This window comes from Myotis davidii, unplaced genomic scaffold (genome assembly GCF_000327345.1).
Source record: "Myotis davidii unplaced genomic scaffold, ASM32734v1 scaffold21, whole genome shotgun sequence".
Lineage (NCBI taxonomy): Eukaryota > Metazoa > Chordata > Mammalia > Chiroptera > Vespertilionidae > Myotis > Myotis davidii.
This window is the reverse complement of record NW_006292573.1, coordinates 1,034,934-1,055,685: the sequence shown is the minus strand read 5'-3', so window position 1 is coordinate 1,055,685 and position 20,752 is coordinate 1,034,934. Positions and strand designations below refer to the sequence as shown.

General features: G+C 37.9%; 1 pseudogene; it reads left to right on the top strand.

The window, feature by feature from the left end:
• The first annotated feature begins 17,201 nt into the window (after positions 1-17,201).
• LOC102764266 lies at positions 17,202-17,618 on the top strand (annotated as a pseudogene).
• Positions 17,619-20,752: the final 3,134 nt, after the last annotated feature.

Below are 20,752 nucleotides of genomic sequence, written 5' to 3'. Positions count from 1 at the left end.
TTGCTAGGGACTTGCCCGGCACTTGCTCTCTACCTCTATTTGTTATCTTACTTCTATCATTGACAGTCCCTCTAGGTTGTGGGCTGCTTGCCTGTGTTCCTGAGAAGCATCTACGGTACCAGTCTATAGAGTGTGTTTTCTTTAGTGAATTACCGGTATGTTTACCGGTAATAAACTTGCACTGTTTTATGTATATGTTTGATTACATACAGCCTTGTGACAGTTTTCCTGCATGTCATAAGCATTTGAATATAAATTAAAATGTTAAAATCAAATCTGATATTGTTTTACCTTTTATTTGGTGTGTGGAAGGTGTGCGGAAGAGGGGGTAGTCTTATACGGCGAGTATATAACAAACTCTGTATTTTGAGTGGAAATGTTAGGGGGTCGTCTTATACGCCCAGTCGTCTTATACGCCGGCAAATACGGTATATTGTATTGTGTGTTTACCACCCCAAGTCAAGTCTCCTTCCATCACCATTTATCCCCCCTTTACCCTCCTCTACTAATATTAATGAAGGTTTCAAAAACAAGGCAGAATTTGATGTGGGTTTTTAGGATAGGTAAGATTTAGATGGTTATAGAAGAAGAACATGGGAATCTTCTTTTCGTAGGGAGAGTGACATTAGCATGGTGAGCATACTTGGGTGTTTTTTAAAAATAGAAAGTTAACGCATGTTCTAAAAATGGGTAGAATGAGAGATCAAGAAAGATAAGACTGTTCAACACAATTCCTAACAAGATATCAATGGTTTATTGCACAGAACTAGAAAAAATTTCCAAAAACTTATATGGAACCATAAAAGACCCTGAATAGCCATAGCAATCGTAAGAAAGAACAAAGTTAGAGTAATCATGCTACTTGATATCAAAATATACTAGAAGGCCGTAATAACCAAAACAGCCTGGTACTGGCAAACAAACATGTATAAATCAAGGGAATAGAATATCTAGTCCAGAAGTAAACCCACGCCTTGATGGTGAATTAATATTGGACAAAGGAGGTAAGAACGTGCAATGGGGTAAAGACAGTCTCTTTAATAAATGCTATTAGAAAAACTAAACAGATATATGCAAAAAAAGAAACCAGAACATTTTCTTACACTGTACACAAGAATAAACCCAAAATGGATTAAAGACTTAAATATCAGGCCTGAAACCATAAAAATCCTAGAAGAAAGCATAGACAGTAAAATCTTGGATATTTTTTGTAGCAATATTTTTTCTGATATATCTCTTCAGGTAGGAAAACAAAAGAAAAAATAAACAAACTGGACTACATCAAACTAAAAAAATTTTGTGCAGCAAAAAAAAAAAAAACACAAAAAAAACACAAAAAAACCATCAGCAAAATTAAAACACAACCCACTGTTGGGAGAACATATTCACCAATGATGAAGGGTTAATATCCAAAATTTATAAAGAATTTATACAAATCAACACCAAGAAAGCAAGCAATTCAACTTAAAAATGGGCAAAGGACCTGCATAGACACTTCTCCAAAGAGGACATACAGATGGCCAATAAACTTATGAAAAGATGCTCAATGTCACTTATTATCACAAAATGCAAATCAGAACCACAATGAGATATCACCATCCACCTGACAGAATGACTATCATCAATAAATCAAGGAGCAAGTGTTGACGAGGATGTAGGAAAAAGGGAATCCTTGTACACTGTTGGTGGGTATGCAAATTGGTGAAGCCACTGTATAGGGAGTTGCCCCAAAAAGTTAAAAATGAAATTGCCTTATGACTCAGCAATTCCATTTCTGGGAGTTTATCCAAAGGAACCTGAAACACTAATTTGAAAGAATCTATGCACCCTTATGTTCAGTGTTATTTACAACAGCCAAGATTTGGAAGCAGCCCAAGTGTCGATCAGTAGATGAGTAAATAAAAAAAGCTGTGGTACATTTACACAATGGAATACTACTCAGCTATAAAAAAGAAGGAATCTTACCCTTTGTGGCAGCATGGATGGACATGGAGAACATTATGCTAAGTTAAATAAGCCAGTCAGAGAAAGACAAGGTCCATATGATTGCACATGTGGAGTCTAATGGACAAAATGAACTGACAAGCCAAATAGAGAATTATTCATAGATAGAGAGCAGGCTGACAGCTGTCAGGGGTTGGGGCTGGGTGTTGGGGTTGGAGGGATTGAACAAAAAAGAAAAATTATCAGGGACACAGACAACAGTGTGGTGATTGCTGGGGGAGGATAGATGGGGGGAGTTGGAGGAGGGTAAAGGGGACATAAATGGTAATGGATGGAGACTTGTCTTGGGGTGGTGAACACACAATACAGATGATGTATTGTGGTTTTGTACACCTGAAACCTGTATAATTTTGTTAACCAATGTCACCCCAATAAATTCAATAAAAAGGAAAAAAGAATATATAAAGAACTCTTACAACTCAACAATAAAAAAACAAAAAGTTCAATTTAAAAATGGGGAGACTATTTGAATAGATATTTCTCCAATAGATATACAATTACAAATAAGCACATGAAAAGTGGATGCTCAATATCGTCAGTCATTAGGGAAATGGAAATCCAAACAACAATGAGATAGCACTTCATGCACACTAGGATGACTGTAATCAAAAAGATAGATAAAAACAAGTGTTATTGAGGATGTGAAGAAATCAGAACCATCATACACTGCTGGTGGAAATGAAAAACATACGTGAAAGAAGCCAAACACAAAAGGCATATATTGCATTATTCCATGTATATATAAAATGTCCAGAATAGCCAAATCCATAGAGACAGAAGGTTGATTAGTAGTAACTAGGGGCTGAGAAGAGGGGTGAATGGGGAGTGAATTAACAGGTATGGGTTTTTTAGGGGGATGTTGAAAATGTTACGGATTAGATAGTGATGATGGTTGCACAACTCAGAATATACTAAAAACTACTGAATTGCATGCTTTTCAATGGAGAATTTTATGATACATGCAATATATCTCAATAAGAAAAAATAAATATGAATTATATATTTTAGGCCTTAAGCAGCTACCAGATATTCAGTTACCTGTTCATGTTTGCATTTTGATGTTTCTTTACTTTCTCTTGTTCCTTGACATGCAAAAGCATTTCTCACAGTGCAACTCTGTTTCTCTCCTTCCTTCTCTACACAGCCTCCACTTCCTAACCCTGTCATTTCTAACTCTTGCCATCTAACACCAAGCTTCATTACATTATTAAAATTCTTCTCTTAAACGTTATCAAAAATTTTCTTCTTGTCATCTAATAGGTGAATTGCTTATTTGTGCCCAAGAAAATAAATATTTTTATTTTGTCAGAATGATACTACCTTTTTCTTGTATTTCTCATCTCCTCACCTCTCTGAAAACTCTTTTTCCTCCTCCTGATCCCTAAGTGAGAGCTATCCCCCAATGATGTATTCTTGACCCTTTTATTTTCTGGACTCATTGGGGTGTTATCCAACCAATTGTTTCTGTAGGACCTGAATCTCTCTGCCCAGCATCTCTCCACAGCTCCAGTCCCTCATTTCTTACTTCTGGCTGCACCTGTCCATCTAAATAGACTAAAATGCTGCTCGGTCTCAATTTGATCTCAACTAAACATACGAACTTTCTCCTGTGTTTTCTCTATCTGTAATAATCTCAGTATCTTCACAGTTATCCCAGCTCGAAAGTCATTATAGCACATCCTTACTCCTTTTATCCAATTAGTTGCTAAGACCTATTGATTCTACACTCATAGTATCTCACTTCTCTGCCCTATTCTCCATTGCCACTGAAAATAACCTAATTCAAGTATTCACTTCACGTTGACTGAAATATCCTACCTTTATCTTCCTGTGTCTTCAATACCTGGCTCAACCACCCCAATCTCCACAATGTCTTCTCCAACTTCTCTACCTAAAAGTGATTTTTCTTCCTGTAGAGGCTTCCCATACTCTGCCTACACCCTCATAATGACAAGAATCCCCATAAACCAAGGTGGAGAGACTATCTTTCCTGCTACTGGAAGCTCCTGAAGTCAAGAAACGTACCCACTGGAATTATACTTCACAATTTAGAATTTATACTGAGCTGCTTTGTACCCACCTGGTTCCTAAAGGAATTTAAGATAGCTAGTGCCTTGTACAAATAAGCCCTCACTATTTGTTCAATGTCCAAATGTTCACATGATTTTTATAGGAATTCCCTTAAGCATTGCTGTTAACTTGGAGCCAGGATTCAGAAAATCCAAATATACCATGCGAGCAGGTAGCACCCCATCTACGCTAGGATAGGGATTCCCCTTCCCCCTGCTGTTATCATCACCAATAAGTTCTTATCCTTCCACAGGGAGAAAACCACTGCCGCTGCATCCTCCTTCCTGCCATGGAGAGGGGTTGGTCAGGATGAGGTCAGAACTCCAGGGTCCTGGGGATCATCATCCCCAGCCATCCGCTGCCACTACACTGACCTTAGGCATCTCAGTTCCCTGCCTCCCATTCCAGTCCCTCAGCCATGCTCAGTCAACCCCCCATCCGGCTGAAAATCCTTCTCTGGCCTCGGGAGCCACCACCGGTGCCTTCAACCCACACAGCACTCCAAATCCTGTGGTCACAGATGGGGGAGGGTATACCTGCTCCTACTTGGGATGGGGAGAATGGCCTGCCCTGACATTCTAGGGCACTCTGAATACATTTTTCCATGGAAATATTATTTAAAATAGTAATTACTTTTGCATAATCATTATTTCAATGTTTTTGTGGGAAAAATGGTTTCTGCGTTTTAAACTTGAATTTACAAATAAACCCAATTGTAGAGCAAGGTATTCATATATTGGAAACTGCATTTATAGAATGGTATTATTATTTTTATTATCATTGTTCCTAAATCTTAATCTGTTTTGTTGCTATCAGTAGCTTGAGATTAAATCAATGCAGTCCAAGAAAGATTCCTCCAGTTAAATTAACTTTTAGAGATGAAATTCAGGAAATTGCGCTTTAGGCACTTTTGGGTAACATGAACAAATATTTTGGGTAAGACCCAAATGGATACTTGATTTTCCAACTAACTTAAATGTGTCAAACTTTGTAGGTGATGGAACTTTTTAGCCACCCTTCAATCTGCTTCCGATGTCTCCCCATTACCTAAGGAAGATGTTATACTGCTGACAACTACGTGTGATTTTTGTCACATCAAAATACATACACACCTGTGCTTCAGACAGAAAGGTAATTGTGAATAAGGTCCACTGTTCAAAGGTACAGCAGGTTGGCACAGAACAGAAGGTTTGATAATGAGAAATTACAGTTTCCTGCAATTCTTGAGGACAGGAGAGAGGGAATTATTTGCTTTATGCTGACAGCAATTTCCCTAAACCCTGTGAGATGGCATAGCTCAAGCTGTTGCAAATGGAGACAGAGTAACTACCAGCTACAGCTCTTGGTTGAAGCAAGATTCCCTGGGGCATGAAGTATATTGAAAAACCTTTCTAAATAGGATTGATCACTTAATTTGACTGTTTTAGAGAAAATCCTACATAGTCTTCAGTTTCTAGCATTTGTTCACTGATCCCTGGAAGCTTAATAATAACTTCTACCATATATGGGTATATAAATATTTATGTATATTTTAATTAGATAATCTAATCACAGAGATAATCACAAATATCTTGTATTAAAAGTGTTAGATACTAGTTATAGAATATTCCTTAGCTTGGCTTTTGCAATATAGTGACATAAGCAGCAAGCTCTTCCTCTGGGAAAAAAATTAAATCTCTAGATGTGTGTTTGTGTCACTTTTCCATGATAGGTATGGTGACATCAACCATTACCACTAGTCCTCAAAACAAAGCAACCAGCAACACAAAGAGGACCATCACCATTGTGTCTAAAAACAGAGAAGCTGGTAGCTGTTCTGTTAGCCACACACTTTATTTTAACTTGAAAAAGGGGTTAACTTTTGCCTCTCACTTATACTTTTTCTTCATGAATGAGCAATTAATTACTTTGCTGCTGTCGCTGTTTCAGCACTTCAATTTACAATAGCCTTTTGTTTTCTTGCAAACGAAAAGAGCTTTGAAGGATTTCAATCTTCAAAAACATAGAATACTTTCTTTCTTTTTATTTCTGAACACACACTAAAATGTCTATTCTTATGTATATTTAATAACAGGCTTCAAAAAGAGCCTTATTGTGCACCTTAACCTGATCTGATTGAGTCTTGCAGCTAAGTCAAAGGCACACATACAAACCCTAGTTCTGGGAAACATTTTCTATTTAAAAATTTTAAAGTGTAAACTTCATAATAAACTAGGGAAGGAAATGTAAATATGTTGTATTTCATTTTAAATACAGTTCAGTGCAGTTTAAATACAGCCAGCTCTTTCCAGGTGATAATGTGACTTGGATAATGAAGTGCTTCATCTTAAGTCACAGAAAGTTCAGTGTTGTTACTGTTTACAATTAGGGGGAAAACTCTGTATGTCCTTATTTGAATATGTTTATCTCTTGAAAACAAGGAGATGAATATATACAGTCATCACAGGCAAAGGAAAGGCTGAGACATTATCTGGTAGATTTAGTGGGTATTCACAATACCTGAGATATAAATTCCTAACATCCGTCTTTTATTTCTTAAAAAGAGAGGTGAATAGGACAATGACTTTGACTATGAAAATAAAACGTTCATTATCTGGAATGGTTACAGAATTAAAATGTACCAATTAGCCCTAACCGGCTTGGCTCAGTGGATAGAGCGTCAGCCTGCAGACTGAAAGGTCCCAGGTTTGATGCTGGTCCAGGGCATGTACCTTGGTTGTGGGCACATCCCCAGTTGGGGGTGTGCAGGAGGCAACTGATCAATGTTTCTCTCTCATCGATGTTTCTAACTCTCTATCCCTCTCCCTTCCTCTCTGTAAAAAATCAATAAAATATATTTTTTTAAAAAAAATTTTAAATAAATAAAATAAAATGTACCAATTAATTTAATAGTCTAATTAATTCAGTATTAACCAGTATATATGTTCTGTTTTAACCCATGAAATTATAATTAATTCAGTTAAATATACAGAATACTGAACTTAGAATATATCTCAGTTTTGCTATTTAAAAAATTATAGTTCTGACACAAGTTTACTGATGGTCAGTCACTTATCCTATATAATAAAACCCTAATATGCAAATCAATCGAACTACAGAACTACCGGTCACTATGACACACACTGACCACCAGGGGGCAGATGCTCAACGCAGGAGCTGCCTCCTGCTGGTCAGTGCGCTCCCACAGGGGAGTGCCACTCAGCCAGAAGCTGGGCTCACACAGCCAAGGTGGTGGGAGCCTCTCCCACCTCCACTACAGGCAGGCGGTAAGAAGCCGAGGGGTCCCGGACTGCAAGAGCCCCGGACTGGGAGAGAGATGTCTGACTGCCATCTTAGGCCCAGACTGCGAGAGGGTGTCTGTTGGGCCTAAGCCAGTAGGTGGACATCCCCCAAAGATCCTGGACTGTGAGAGGGTGCAGGCCCAGCTGAGGAACGCCCCACCCCCCACCCCCGGCCCAGTGCATGAATTTCGTGCACCAGGCCTCTAGTTTCTCATAATATTGGAGTGTCTATTGGACACACACACATCAATTAATAGATGACTCTAAGTAGCTAAACTCCAGCAAATTGAGATTATACGATAAGTATCTCAGTTTTGCATTTAATTTTATATTTTACAAGTACAGTCTTTTGTATTTATAATGTTAATGCCTTCTTCCTGGCTCACTGAAGAACTTAATAAAGCATATTCCTAAAAAATATGTCAAAATCATGTACAGAGTAAGAAGCAAAGCCAGGTGTATGCTGACCTGACAACTCATCACCCAATTAGCTCACATAGCCAGTGGTCAAAAATAGCTCCCACTCTGGTAGTCAAGGGCACCACTGGTGATGTTCTGGACTTTTTTTTTTTTTTTTACAGAGAAGGAGAGGGATAGAGATTTAGAAACATCGATGAGAGAGAAACATCGATCAGCTGCCTCCTGCATGCCCCCTACTGGGGATAGAGCCTGCAACCAAGGTACATGACCTTTCAGTCCATGGCTCAAGGCTCTATCCACTGAGCCAAACCGGTCAGGTCTCCTCCATCATTTTTTATTCAGTCAAATAGGGTTCAGAGTCAGAATCTTCCTATTGAGGCCTTTTCAGAATATTGGGAATCCAGTTAGGTCAGATTAACAAGAACGCAATTCCTTATTTATGACTAGAAGCCCAGTGCACGAAATTCATGCACTGGTAGGATCCCTAGCTGCTGATGGCTGCCAGCCGGCAGTCGGCCCTGCCCCCTGGTCGAACTCCCAGACCAACTCCTGGTAGAGGGAACAATTTGGATACTATGCTTTTATTATATAAGATTACCTCTCAGTACTACCATTGGATTCAAGGCGCCTACAATGGTGACAGTTGGAATTAAAGTGATCAAGAGGTTCTACATTGTGGGAGACCAAAAGGATATGGTTAATTCTGGCCAAATAATCAGCTTTCTAATTTTGTGGTTCTATCTTAATATGCACTCCATTGAAAAGGACACAAAAATATAATGGGCCATTTGAAAATATCTCATGTTTTGGCTCAAATTCCTATCTGGGACATACTATCCCTAGTACAATTTTTAATATCTGAATATACTGTCCCAGCATAATTTTTTTAATCAATACCCTGGAGCTAGGCATTAGTTTCTTTTCCATTCTCACATTAATAAGCAGCTCTGCTATGACTATACTGTACTCTTGAGAGAGTAATGCTCAGTAGTGAAGAGCATAATCTCCCCTGGCCAGTGTGGTTCAGTTGGTTGGAGCATCATTCCATATGCCAAAAGGTAGCAGGTTCGATTCCTGATCAGGGCACATACCTAGGTTTCTGATTTAATCCCTGGTCAGAGCGAGTATGAGAGGCTACCGATCAATGTTTCTCTTTCACATCAATGTTTCTCTCTCCCTCTCTCCTTTCCTCTCTCTCAATCAACTTTTTTAAAAAGGTGTATCCTTAGAAAAGGATTTTAAAAATATATTTGTTTTAAAAAGGAGCATACAGTTAGAGAAAGACAAGTATCACATGATCTCACTCATATGTGGAATCTAATAAAATAAATTGAACAAAATGAATCTAGAGACATAGAAGCATGGAACAAATAGTTGAATCTCAGAGAGGAGGCAGGGATGGGTGGGAAGAAATCAACTAAAAAACTTGTATGCATAACCCATGGACATAGACAATAAAATCTGTGGCAGGAGGTGGGGGTGGGCTAGAAGGTGTCAATGGGGGGAAAAGGGGGGCATATGTAATACTTAGAACAATAAAGTTTTTAAAAAGAGCATAATCTTTGTTGCATACTGAGATTTGGGTGCTGTCACTTTCTAATTCTGTGATAGTGGATAAATCTCTTAACATCTCAAAGTTCCTTCATTTGTCAAAGGAAAATAATTTCACCTAATATCTAGAGCTTTGGTAAGAATCCAATAAGAAAGTACAGGTAAATTCATAGTCAATAAATGTTAGTTTGTTCCTATTGAATAGTGAGAAATACTTATTTTCTTAAGATAAGTTCATAGACTTGGAATCATTTTGTCCATGTAAGATTCTTGATGTATATTGTCTATTTGCCCTCAAATTTCACAATTCTCAATGGCAATATTACTTTTTATTGTAATTAGGTATGCATTGGTTTGTATCTAGAACTAACCGGTAAAGTTCCCAAGAAGAGTTCTAGATCTTATTTCATTTATGTTCCCTGTGGGCCTCCCACAAAGACAGACTCACAGCACATGCTCAATCAATGTTTGTTTAGTGAATATCTGTATCTTCTCACATCTATTATTTCAACAGCACAATCTTTACACAGTTTCAGCAAGGGCCATGCTTTTCATTAATTCTACAGGCCACTGTTGGTAAAGAGAATCAAGTAGGCTGCATAGTCCATGAGAGTAGTTCTCACCTTGGGAACTTACTTTTAAGATGAAGGTCCTGTGCTCCACTGGCAGAAATTCTGATTGGGGAAATTTCAAAGGGGGACCAGGAATCTAAATTTTAATTTACCACCTTCCAACCACTACCATTCCTGACATAGCTCATGTATATATTCATTTTTGATAGATTCTGGCCTCTGTAACATTTGCCTAATAATACTAGGACTCTTCAGGTTATTTTCAGCTCTATGACTACATAATGCAATTTTTAAAAACATAACCAATCAGCCCAGCCAGAGTGACTTAGTTGATCACCATCCTGTGCCCCAAAGGCCTGCCAGTTCAATTTCTGGCCAGAACATATACCTGGGTTGTGGGTTTGATCCTTGGTCAGGGAGCGTATGGAAGGCAAATGATGGGTCTATCTATCTATCTATCTATCTATCTATCTATCTCTTCCTCAGCATACACTTGGGTGAGGATTTTAAAAAAACATAACCAATCAAAACAAACTTATAATTTATCCATAACATTTGATTATTAGTAGAAGATGCGTTAGACTACCCAGACTTTCTGCTGATTTGGGGGAGGATAAAATGAAACAATGATGAAAAGGTTCATGCTGGTACCTGTCCATATACAGCCAAATTTCATCCTGGCACCTATTTACAGCATGGTAGGAACTGAATTGATCTGCCTGATTTTGGCAAAAAGTGAAAATGATGTTATCGGTCTCATTCTGTTTGATCAGGAATGTCCACAGATGGACTGGAAGTGGGATCCAAAGCTGATGCCGACATCAAAGCCTGAGAAGGTAGAACTAAGCAGCTTTCCTGTCTCGTGCTGTCCCTTAGTGGGCAGACCAAAACCAACAGACTCAGGTGAAGGTTTGAAGAAGGTGACTCTGAGAAAAATTCTTCAATATCAGCAAGAAAACCCCAAGGGTCATCTGAAAATTTTGCAACCAAGATCTAGAAGACAATGCTCCTGAGAAAGGAGCATTCAAAGCGAGAAGATAAATACTGGTAAAGAGGTACTCTTAGGCTAGATTGCCAGTTCATATATTAGTATTTTTGGCTTGTCTATATGCAGCTCTTTGCAGAATGGTTCCCAATTATCTAGCTACCCCAAGCTTCAGATGAGAAAACAAATGCTATCATACATCACTTTTCTGTATAATAAGGTTAGGGTTGGTAGGAGGATTACATTAGAGGACTTGGCAGAATACCTGTTATGTAATGCATGTGGTCAATCATTTTCCTTCTCTTTTCCTCTCTAACCTCATCTGATCCTTACTCTCAATCTCCTATCCTTCTGTGTCTGAATAGGACTGCTAGTTCACATATCTCTATGTCTTATTTTTTGAATAGCCAACAAGAATTTGTTGAACACATGAATATATACCAGCATATTTATTATGGAACTTACAGTAAATATATAAATCATGATTCATAACCTCAGTGAGTTGGAGTCTGATAGGAGAGAGAAAACTAACATGTGTAACAACTGGAAAACACTGAAGATTTTAATAAATTTTATCTATTAAGTAATTCAATGTATTATTTAATTAATTAAAATTTAGTTTACTATAATTTGACTTACTAAAAAGTATCTGCTGGATCATCCATAAGTACTACAGCAATTCAGAGAAAGGAGGAATCCATGGGTCTGAATTTCCAGGGAAGGCCTCAAGGAGTGATCAGTTTAATCTTGGCTCTGAAATACAAACATGATATGTTATCTATTTTTTATTTATCAATGTATTTTTATTGATTTTTAGAAAGGAAGGGGGAGAGAGAGAGAGATAGAAACATCAATGATGAGAGAGAATCATTGATTGGCTGCCTCCTGCACTCCCCCTACTGGGGATGAGCCCACAACCTGGGCATGTGCCCTTGACCAGAATCGAACCCAGGTCCCTTCAGTCTCTAGGCCGATGCTCTATCCACTGAGCCAAACCAGCTAAGGCATGATATGTTATATACTGTGTCAGTTACAAGATTAAATAGAGGTGGGTTTATCTTTTTTATTACTTTTTTTCTCTTTAGGAAAGTACCATTCAGTTTGCATAGAGGCAAGGACATTACAGATGTAAGGTATAAAAAACAAGAATGGGAAAAGAAGAAATTCTGAGACAAGAAAAAAATGTGGGGATTTGTTCACTCATTATTCAAGCAGCACCACTTTGTAAGTAAGCCCTTTTGAACCCCATACTTTCCCTCCCAAGTCAGTTATAGTTTATACCACATCACCTACACAATTCAAGTTCTCATTTATGATGAAACAAAACAGTGCATTGCATTAGCATCTCAAATGTAAGAAGCATTCTATGCAAAATTATGGCAAGTTACATGAAAAATAAGGCAATATTTTATTCTTCAAGTTATGCTCATGGAATTAACCTGACTTTCCTTCTACCATGGGAATGTTGCCAGGAGGAAATGATGCAGTGTGAGGTAGCTGGAAGTTTACTAGTTTTGGCAACAGATCACCAGAATTGGAGTTCCTCTACCCCCATGCCTGCCATTTGCTTTGGATAAATGAAGACTTTCTGAGTTTGTTTCCTTGTGTGAAGACTGACGGTATAAAAATATCTGTAGCATAAGATTTTTTGAGGTTCAGAGGAAATAATCTAGTTGAATACCTTTGGAAATTATAAAGCATTATAGAAAAACTATTTATTGTTGCTGCTTTTATTATCATTTGCAGAACTAAATGTTCTTACATCTGATTAATAAATTTAAATTTGCTTAGAAGGAAATGATTCTTATGAAATATGTTTGGTCTTCCTTCAGGCATACTAAAAACTTAAGCTCTATGGTACAAACTCACTCATCTGTTATTTTTACATAAAGATTATTTGTGACTCATACAGTCAGGTCCCTTTGCCTTATGAAGATGTTCAGGATACCTTATCTATCCTAGGAAATAGAATTTCAGAAGCTGTTGTTGTTTTTCCTCCAGGCCTCAGTGCAATTTTTTTATTAATCAAAGGAAGATTTTACAGCCAGAAGAATTAGTCTGCTGCTGCCTCTTTAAAAGACTCTCTTCTCTTCATTGTTCCTGGCTTGCTTTGAAACCAGATGGTAAAACCAAGACTGGAACATCCTTTGGTGTCCAGAAGGAGGCCAGTCTGGCCAAAGCATTGTCATTCTTGTCAGCAAAATGCCTACTGGCTCTAACAGCCATTTATGCGGTATTTGTCAGCATGAAAGTTCCATCCACACCACAGATGACACGATGTCGGCAAGAAATGTGTTTCAATATCCCTCAGTGATGAGCTGAGCAAATTTTCATGGCTGACTCCCAAAGCAATCGACAATATAAAATTTAGTGCCGTACTTCTTTTTTACCAAATTGTGTGGCTACCAATACCTTTCATTTTTATTGATTAGAACACAGGAAGTTTAAAAAATGCAGCAAATTACCACAAAAATTTTTAAAGAAATTAACCCACCCTAAAATGACTTTCATTTCAAAAGATGTGAAGTTGCAGTCTTAGACTGAGGAGCCGGAGTAATTTCATGGATGAGATCCCACCAGTAAAATCCTGTTTCTACCTACATTTCAGAAATCAATTGTAGCAAGGAGGCAGTGAATATAGAAATAACAATTAGAGTAAATGCACTATGCTTTAGAGTTAAAAGAGAGGAGTTTTAGGAAGGCACTGAATAATATTTTAAAAGGTGTCAAGGGGGAGAGCTTGTCAGGCCTTGTGTATAGCTAATGGAGACTGTTTGTTTTTAAAGTGCTATGGAGAAGCAAATCCAGATCTGGAGAGAAATGTCCAAAAACAGCGTCTCCACTTTACAGCTGAGGCTTGTCACCATATCAGAGGGACTCAGATGGATATTCCATGTGACAGGCTCAAGGAGAAAACTTTGAAGGCGATGCCTAGGGCAGCAGAAATAAATCGCAATTACATACCACAATATTGCAAAAGGGTCTAACACAGATCTGACTTCTTTGCATGATGGATCTTTACATATATAATCAGCGAAACAGTGTGCCAGGCACAAAGCCTATTAATTTAAGGTCATAACTAACTGATAAACTTGTGCAGAAACACTGTTATTTTTTTATATTTATACTGAAAATATGGTACAATAGCCAGTAAAAGGGACAGAGGAAATTTAAAATAGACAGTAGTCAGAAGTCCTTAAGACTGGGAAAAGAGATTAGCATGTGCTATTTTGAAAGGGAAACAATTAATAAAAACATATTTAAGAGAAAGAAAGAATCTGAAAAATTTAGTCAGACTTTTGTTTACAAACTGATAGCCTTGTCATCCCATGGTGAAGCACAAGAAAAATAATGCATCACATCTTAAGAAACCAAATGCCACAGTAGAAAGCAATGATGCAGGAGACAGTACAAGGATGTCTTTCCAAGAGCCCTGCCTAATTTAAATGTCTTTTGATTGGCCAACCGCTTTCAATCCCAAGCAAAAATGATTGGAAACAAGCTTTCTCCAACCCCCTACTTTAGTTGCTAACTGAGCCAATCACAAAACTGACTAGTTATAAACCTAGAGAGTAAATAGGTTTATACATTTAAAAAAAATCATGGCTCTCTCGCTGCCCTTTGTTAGATTCAAGAAGAAATGCCTTCTTCCAATCCTCAAGGAAAAGTTATTTGTTTCGCTTTCTGAAGCATAAAGTGAGCCATAAACAGCTTTACAATAAATTAAAGTGTCCTGAGATCATCCCAATAGTGAGAGATATTTTTATTCATTAACCAAGGGGCTAGTCATTCCGTGATGGAAGTGGTCTGTGTTGGATTAAAAAGCATTGTTCAGAAAGGAGCATCAGGATTCTGGCCTTTTGCTCTGTGTTTTATATAAAGAGAGAGCTTGAAATCACCTGGAAATAATTTTTTAAAAAGTTAAACGGGGCCCCTGCTTTCAATGTTCTCCTCACATTTATATTAAGAAGCTAATAAAATATAAATTAAATAAAGCTGAAGGATCCATATAAGCCCTTACTTGTTATGTAAGAGACCAGAACCTTACGTAATAGTCATTTTTCTTACTAATTTTTCAAAATTTGAATGCTTTGTTGATACCAAAGAATACTGAATAATGGGGTTTAAAATGTTTTTTTTAAGCTGTTTGAATATGTGCAGAGCATTTGAGCTGCATTTGCCAGTAGTTTGGTGACATCTAGTGGAAATAGTGATATGCGGTTTAAAGTACTGACTTAATCAAATCCTATACCAAAAGGGACTTGGTTAGGACTAAGAACATGGATAAATAATCAAAGACATTTCCCTACCTTCTATCTCTAAAGTAACAAGAGTGAGTTTAGTAATCCTTCTGAAAAAAAAATACCTTGATATCCATGTCAATCACTATTAAAAATATTCTTTTCTGGTTATAAAGTACATGGTTTTGGTAAAGAATTTGGAATAGAAACATACAAAAAAACAAAATTATCCATAATCCTTCTACCCACCAATAAACACTGTTGATATTGTATGACCTTTCATCCAGGCTTATATATTTCAGTTGATATTTTTTACTAAATTTGGATATTTTGAATATGCAATTTTATATCCTAATTTTTAATCCTGTGAGCATTTTTGCATGTTATCAGGTATAAAAATAATTTTAATTATGAGAATCAGAGAACTGTAATACTAATTTTCCAGAATAGTATACTATAATTTTGTGAGTTGTACATGAAGACCCAAGAATGATATAGATCTTGAAACCTACATACTTTTATTAACCAATGAATTCCATTTTAAAAAGAATAATAGAGAAATGTGATTCCAATAAAGTTCTTTTATTAGCACAGATTTTAAAAAGACCATGCTATTCATGGAAATGTTAAATGTGTTTTAATCAACACAATTTTATTAAGTACTTATTACATTCCCAGACTCTAAGTGTATCAAAATAAGTGAGATCCAGGCCTTACCTATGAGACCCAAGTGATCTAATAAGAAAGAATAAAGTAATTTTTAAGTAATAGTATTACAATCAATATATAAAACAACAACAAAGGAGGAGTTATGATCTTTAGGGGAGAAGAAAATGAGAAAATTCTCAAAGAAGAGATGACAGCTGTGCAGGACTCTGAAGAGTGGACAAGAACAGAGGATGTTTCGTATAGAAGAAAACCTGGGCAAAGGCAAGAAGCATAGAAAGGCTTCGTGTAGGTTGGTATCCCTGAGAAAACTCATGATAATGGAAGATGTGACTAGAGAGGCTAGATGGCTAAGGACATTTATTATGGAGGTTATGGAAACCCACTGAAAGTTCTTTTTCAAGGACAGTAACATGATTACATTAGCATTTTATAAAATCATGCTGACTAAAGTGTAGGAAATGAATAGGAGAGGATGAGACCAACCAATAGACTGTCACAGAAATTCAGGAGAGAGACAGGAGGGCTGAACTAAGAAAAAGCAGTGAGTCTAGACAGAAAACAGACAGCTGAAGGCTGTTTAAAGGGGATAAACCCCCAAATTTAAATATGCTGGGTGATGGAGTTGTCGGTGCCAACAATAACCCCAAGTTAGCTATGAGGTGACTGATCGCTAACGTAGCATTCAGGTAATTATTAGTTAAGGGGAAAATGTTTGTGATTTTTAGCTTGTGCACTGCAACCTAGTTTTTCGGATTGGACAAATCCTAATTATCTTATCATTTTATGATACATAGCAGGGCAAGAGGTATGCCCCCTTATGAGACTGGTTCTGGTAATTGAATAGGTTTTCTTTGGCATATAGGTCAATGAAAAAAAAATGTGGCATGTGTTCACCATCCCAGTGATTTTTAAATGCCTCAGAGTGGTTAACATCTCTAGTAGCCTCTCTCTATCGGGAGCACTCCTGGGTCTTCCCAGGCCTCCCCTCTGACCCCTGGGCCCACCTCCCCCACTGCATTACTTTTATTTACCCTTCTCTCCCCTAAGCTCCAAGGGCCCCTTCTTTTGCCTCTGTAACTTGTTTCCTGCGCCCATTATTTCTACAGCTCACTTTTCTACCTCTGATTTTCTAAATAAACTTTCTCTTATAGTTTGAAAATAATAATAATAATCCTCAGCACAGTGCCAAGACTCAGGGGGTAAGAGGAATACTAAAGAGGTGAGAGACATAATCAAGGAGAGTTAAAAGAAAACTAAATTCAGCTGTCTCAGAGATTTGTCATTAGAAAGCATGCATGGCCTGTTAAATGCTTTGGTATTGAGAAGATATTTCTAAAATGTAGAGATCAAAATTATATCATTCAAAGACTGTGTCTGCTGTTTTCCTCCCTGCCTGCTTGAAGATCAACTTTCATCATGAATGACACAGTAATTATCCAGACCAGGAAGTTCATGACCAACAGACTACTTCAGCGGAAGCAAATGGTAATTGATGTCCTTCACCCTGGGAAGGCAACAGTACCCAAGACAGAAATTTGGAAAAAACTAGCCAAAATGTATAAGACCACACCAGATGTCATCCTTGTGTTTGGATTCAGAACCCACTTCGGTGGTGGCAAGACAACTGGCTTTAGCATGATTTATGAATCCTTGGATTATGCAAAGAAAAATGAACCCAAGCATAGACTTGCAAGACATGGCCTATGTGAAAAGAAGAAGGGCTCAAGAAAACAGAAACGAATGCAAGAACAGAATGAAGAAAGTCAGAGAGGTTGCAAAGGCCAATGTTTGGGGCTGGCAGAAAGGAGTAAAGATTCTTCAGTGACTATCTGTGGTGGTTGTGCAGATTTTTCATGAGAGGATTAATAAACTAAGAACTTAAAAAAAAAAAGACTGTGCCTGTGTGCCTCTGTGTATATGCCTACATATATACACAGTAAATTGGAGAGAGAGCTTGTAGAGTATGTGACTTGGAGACCTGGGTTCCCTGAGTAGTGGTCCACTAGTGATCTAACTCAATAAATCAACAAGAACCATGTATTGTGTCCTTGCTATGTGCTCACTTCACCTGCTGCCAGCCAGCAGACATTATCAGCTACCACTAAGGGGGTGCTCACCTCAGCTAAGTGCTTTACAAACATTATCCAGTTTAATCCTTTTAACAGCCTAAGAGTTTCACCCTGTGATCTTAGGGAGGTTAAGCCATTTGCCCAGGGTCATTCACCCAAGTAAGTGGAGAAGCTCAGATTCAGACCCCGGTCTCCTCCAACTCCAGAGCTGTGCCTTTAGCCAATATGCTACGCGAGGTCAGCACTGTTTATTCATTTTTTAAAAAAATCAAATTCTCACTCTGGCCAGGTAACTCAGTTGGTTAGCGCATCATCCCAACACACCAAGGTTGTGGGTTCAATCCCCAAGGAAAAGCATGTACAAGAATCAACCAATGAATGCCTAAATAAGTGGAACAGCAAATCTCTCTCTCTCTCTTTCTCTCTCCCTTTCTCTCCCTTCCTCTCTCTCTAAAATCAATGCAGTTTTTAAAAAGTGGGTCAAGCACTTTGGTCTTTTTTAAAAAATCAAATTCTCTTAAGTTTTATTTTATTTTATTACTTAATGCTTTGGGAACATGGTGGACCACACATGCCTCTAGCTGAATTCTGAGGACCGACACGGACTTTCATTCCTACTTTAGACTTGTGGCCCCACAACTGGCTTTGCAGTGTGCCCTTATTTTGTTTCATAGCATGCAGAGCTCGTATGTGAGAGACAACCAGAGGTGGCAACCAGTTGCTATGGCAATTGCTTGTCATGAATAAAAAAGCATAATACCACAGCAAGTTTTGTTTAGCTTGAAAATCTGACTTGCCCCCTTTCCTACAGGGGGCACAACCTTTTATACCTCTGTATTCACAACGGCCTAGCATCTTGGGTTAGCCCTGCCTGGACCACTGTGTTTTGCTGTAGAAAGCTAAGTGAAGCCTGATTTCTTAAAGATTTAGGAGAAGAAAGAGGAGATAAATCACAGAAAGAAAAAAAAGCTTTAACATATGCACATTTCACTCCTTTACAGAGAGTCTCAGCTTGTTTTCCCTTAATGTGAAGGAAATAATCCCAAGTACTGCACATTCATAGACCAAGTTCAATGGCTGTTTGAATGTCCACCCGTGGTTAGTTACTAGATGCTAAGACTATAAGATCGAATAATATTTTTAGACCAACTTAGAGAAGAATTATGAAAAAGGTGATGTCCCAGAGGAAGTGATTCTGACAAATCTATGTACTCAGTATTATTACAAATCTTTCCAAGTCAGCTAATAGTCCTTTCCATGAAGAACTGTGTTCGTTCAATATGTTAGGGACAATGTGAAGCAATAAAACAACTTCAAAAAAATTTTCATTAGTCATATTTTAATTTAGTGTTCTTATGAGTTTTAAAAAGGACAATTGTGATCCATAGTACATTACAGACTGTGGTAGGTAAATATTGTCATACAAATACCAGTAGATGCCAAAGTAAAAAGCCCAAAAACTTGGAATCAACCTAAAATCAAACACCTATTTTGTCTCTCATCTCTTCCTACCCTTAAACCTGGGGTCCAAATACTTTTCCCTTTAGTTTCTTTTAAAACACAACCCATAATTGCTTAACACATTAATGATGAATCCCCAGGAATTGTTCTCACAAACAGGCAGTCTAGTGATGACACTCTAAGGCCTATTTCATAATTACCTTTTTCTTTCTTAATCCAGTTCTCACAATTAATACCTAGCCTATAAACAAGTGAACAAACTTTTGATCAAAAATAAGGAACCACTTTACACAAGAATATATGCTACTCCTTGGAGACCAATGTGCCAAGATGTCTGGAATCCTAGTCCCAGAACTTGACCTGCTAACTAGGGTTGTTTAACTCTAACACTTTTTTCTATGGCCATAGAGTAGAGAGAGCAAAGGGAGTTTGGGAAACAACCCAAGGGCTGGGTCACCCACGCAGGCTATGAAACACAGGTGGGGAGGGTTCACCAGTATTTGTAATCTTCAAAACTGAGACTGTGAGCATCACAGAGATTCAAGCACCCTGGAATCTACAGCATAATGACCAGGCTCTTAACCCAAGAGCAAACATCTCCCTCGATCCAGATAGAATGACCCTTTTTCATCTTGAAAACCTACAACTGACGAAAGAAGATTGAGAAATACATATAAAAAGCCATATTCAACTCACCTATTGCATCCCTGTTCCATGGTATGGCAAATTAAGGCCAGGAAGTCTGGGGAGAAAGAAAATTGAAAACAGAACGGATATGAAAGAGGAAAAGGGAATCAATTGGGTTGATGAGTTCTAGCCTGTTTTAGTCTCCTTGTTCATCAGGCTGTTACTGCCTTAAAAACTGATTAGCTCATTTGTGAGAGGAAGGGGAGTTTGGGCTGTTTTGTTCCTTGATATATCCCAAACCTCCTGAACAGAGCCTGTCACATGGTAAACTCTCAAAGAATATTTGTTGAATATATGAATAAAGCCATTCTACTCCATCTCCTGCCATTTAAACATTTCTATCTTTATTTAAATTAGAGTAACCAGCATAGCCTATCAGGGTATAAATTAGTACCTGAACCATAGCAGCATTAAAAAGAGTAAGCAAATCCAAATAATATCAGGCTGAAATTTTAAAATATGGCCCTGATTTCCTTGCTTGCTTCCAAAGGAACTTAAGAATGAGGGTAGCAATTTCACTAGCAATTCACTTTGCTAGTTGAAACAAAAGGCACCGGTCTTTTTCCACAGGCCTTCTGCTAACAGGGAAAGCTCTCTGGGACCAAGGGAGAAGGATTCAGGAGGCCTCCATCAATTGGTAAGAAAGTTAGTGGGAGAAATAGAGCTATGAAACATCCTCTCACCTCTGAACTTTGCAATTACAGACTTCTAGAGAGTCCCCAGGAACTTGGGGCAAACTGGA